A 4,214-nucleotide genomic window follows, 5' to 3' on the forward strand; every position below is an offset into this window, starting at 1 on the left:
ATTTCAAGTGACCCATTGTGACCCATTTAGTTAAAATATCTTACTCAAACCAACCCATATAATTTTAAAAGCAACCCAAATTGACCCACTTGGAAGGCTTTGGATCAAGATTGCCCCCTCTAGTAACAACATAGTTGGGTTTTAGTAATGTAACAATTCTAATATGTTTTGTTAGTTACATATTTAAAAATTTAAAAAAAACATAAATAGATGATATTTGAACACATTTTTTTGTACTGTACGTATACAAAGTAAACAAAAAAGATTAAAATTATTGAGAGAGAGGAGAGAGGAATATTGATGTGAGAGTTTCTTACAACATGGGACTTTTGTCTGTTTTTAAGAGAAATTGTATAAATGTTTCAATATTACCCTTCAGTACATGAAATATTTTAAAAAATTGAGACAAAAGGACACAAAAGCAACTGATGGAAAAAAGTGAATCCTAGCCATCCATCAAGTATGATCAATGGTTGTTATTAGGTTTTCAGGGTTTATTCAACTCAAGTGGGTTTTTAATTTATCCTTGCCCTGATAGTATATATATATATATATATATATATATATATATATATATATATAGTATAACAGTATAATACTATTACATTCTTTTTTCGTATAACGTTTTCCTTTTATTTGTAGGTTGATGTCCTCGACCCCCATACCCGCTATTGCTGAGCCAGCCAACGAACCAGAACCTAACCTAAGGAGAAGTAGGAGGCGTTGCGAAAGATCTCGTGTTATTGCACAAAGAATTGCGGCCGCAATCGACGAACCGTTGATACTTTCCAACAACGAGAGTTCAGAGGACGATAGAGGAAGAATCATAGCGGAAGACGATCGGCCATTAAATGAGACCGGCCGACGACGATCAAACGGTCAGGAGGTGGGTAGGTGGTTTGAGAAAATAGTGGATATGGTGGGTCGCCGGAGGTGGTGGTGGTGGCGGGTTGGTGGTGGATGATGGCAGTGAGAGAGATAGAGAGAGAAATAAAAGAGAGAGATATAGAGAGAGACTGAAGAGAGAGAGAGTTTCAACTGTATACATGTTTTATTTTTTGTTTTTTAATTAACATATTTTTAATTAAATGGATAAAATCATAAAAATACCCTTATTTGTCTACTAAAATTACAAAAAAATACCATGATTTAAAAGGAAAAAATTAACCGGGTTTGACCTAAAGGTTAAAATGTTCAAGATTTTAAAACATAAAGTACAAAACTTGTAAAGTTTTGAAAGACAACGCCTGCAAAATAAATGGGGTAAACATAAAGGACCAAGGTGTAAACATTAAGGGCTAAGATTGATTACACATCACTACTAACAATAACTATACCATTTAATGAGATTCAAAGGTGTTTTAGTCATTTTCTTATTTTCCATTAACTACTAATTTCACCCGGTTTTTAAAACTAAAATAATTTTTATATGTATTTTATTAAAAAAACAATACTATAAAATCAAGCATTTTTTATCTTTAAAATGAGTACAATATTGCTATACTTTTGAAAAAAATGATATTTTTTTAAAAGTTGCAAAATATTGTTTTATAATGTTTTATAATTGTGCTAATAAGTATAACCAACACATATAAGCAACACGTGAATTTCTATAATCAACACATACCTATATAATTATAATCAACACATACGTACATGATTATAAACAGCACATAATTTATATAAGTAACACATGAATTTTATAACTAGCACATACGTATATAATCATAACCAACACATATAAAAGCAACACATGAATTTGTATAATCACCATATGAATTTGAAACTGCTTTCATAATTTTAGGAATTTTTAGAGACTAACTTTAAAATAAAATACAAAAATTTTCTTTATATATGAATTAGAGGGATGACACGTGACATGTTGTGAATTCTTCTTACTGTTTTTACACAAAATGAAATTTGTATATGATCCTAGCACTTAACACTATAATGATTAAATTTGAAGTAGCCTGTATATAACTAATCACCTTTTAAATTTGAAGTACCCTGTCAAAACGATCTAGAGTAAACTGCCATTTTGGTCCCTGTGGTTTGGTCAATTTTGCCACTTTAGTCCAAAACTCAAACTTTTTGCATCTGGGTCCCCGTGGTTTCAGTTTTATTGCCATTTTGGTCCAAAAATGAAATCAAGTCATATTTGTCTTCTAAAATCCTGTTATTTTGTCATTTTCCGCAGGGGCAAAATGATCATTTCTTTTTTATAAATAAATACTGTATTTTATAAGACAAATATGATCTGATTTGCCCCTGAGGAAAATGACAAAATTGCGGGATTTTATAAGACAAGTATGACCTGATTTCATTTTTGGATCAAAATGGCAATAAAACTATAACCACAGGGACCCAGATGCAAAAGGTTTGAGTTTTGGACTAAAGTGGCAAAAGTAACAAAACCTCAGGGACCAAAATGGCAGTTTACTCAAACGATCTATTTGACAACCGATTGTTTTGTTCAAAAGCTGATTACATATTAACTAGATTAAATTTGAAGTAACTAGCTTGCATATAGTTTTTTTTAACGACTTTCTTGTATTTTTTTGCCACCACACTCCCTAAATTGGAGAGTCTCGTTGCCCCATTCCGATCATATTATGTTGTCTTCATCAGGCTCACGCTAGTTTTAGAGTTTGGCTTGGGTACTCCCCTCGGAAAATAAAAAAGTACGGGCACATAACAAATAAAATATAATAATGTTTTTTTTTATAAAATATCATAATGTTGTTTTTTTTTTTCTGAAAACACTTTTTTTGAACGGCAAATTTCTTTTTATTTCTGTGGTCTGTGAAATTTGAACCCAAAACCTCGTCATTCCAAAGTGTTTAAAGTCTTTGCATTTGCCAATTGACCACCGCCCCATTGGTTTTTCTGAAAACAATTAACAATCAAATTTAAACCCATTGCTTCATAAAAGTAATTAATCATCATTACGTAAACAGGTATGATTATTTGTGATTAACATTATGTTTTTATTATTTTTAAAACCTACAGTAAAGAAATTTTAGAGTTAATTACTGTTTTCGTCCTTGTGGTTTGTCAAAAATTACTATTTTAGTCCATTAGTTTAAAAATTGTGATTTCAGTCCCTGTGGTTTTACTTTCGTAACCATTTCAGTCCATGTACTTATAGAATAAATGGATTGAAATGGTTACGAAAGTGAAACCACAAGGACTGAAATGGTTACGAAAGTGAAACCACAGGAACTGAAATCACAATTTTTAAACTAATGGATTGAAATAGTGATTTTTGACAAAACACAGGGACGAAAACAGTAATTAACTCGAAATTTTATTTGTAAAGGGAAAGTATTAAAAACGAAGTATGTGGGAAAAAAAAACATTTGGCGTGGTTTTATTCTAATGTTGCAATTATTATGATTTGTTGGAGATATTGATGATTAGTTTCATTTAGTTATTTTATGCCTTATAATATATTAACTAAATTCGTTATTCTTGAGATTACCTTTTGATATTGCTAGTTATACTATTGACATATTAAAAGGTTTTTGACCAATCAATATTCTCCAATCTTTAAGTTATAAGATTGGGTCGGTTTAAAACATGGAATTGTGACTTTACTTGTCATTTAAAAATGTTAATTCACTATTATAGTTTTTAATAATTGTTATAATTGGTATTTTGATGTGATATATATTATACTAGGTTAGAATCCAGTGTATTACATGGGTTGATTAAATATATTTTTTATATAATAAAAAAGTTATATTTTTAACTACCCGTGTATAACATGAGTTGAATAAGCACGTGTACTACACGGCTTGAATAAATATAATGTAATCAGTTAACACACACAATCGTCAAACTACGTTTTTGGTAAAAAGAACTTTGATATACTATTTACATATTACAACATTTTACTTTGTTTTTTTTTTTTTCCTATTATTAGGTTATAAACTTGTGTATTACAAAAATTATAACATTTTACTTTGTTGTTTTTTAATTTTTTAACAGGTTAAAAACGTGTGTGTTACATGTAGTCGGATCAATAAAATATTAAATAGTTATTGTTTTGGTCAAAAATCAGACAAGGATAATGCAACCAAACTCTCTGTTACGGTGTATGATGCTTGAATAGGTAAACAACAATGAGGATCACTCAGAAATGAATTGCACAAGTGACACAAAGATTTATACGAGGAAAAAGCCCTTGATCAATGAATGATCTCCGGCATAAA

This window comes from Helianthus annuus, chromosome 4 (assembly GCF_002127325.2).
Source record: "Helianthus annuus cultivar XRQ/B chromosome 4, HanXRQr2.0-SUNRISE, whole genome shotgun sequence".
Lineage (NCBI taxonomy): Eukaryota > Viridiplantae > Streptophyta > Magnoliopsida > Asterales > Asteraceae > Helianthus > Helianthus annuus.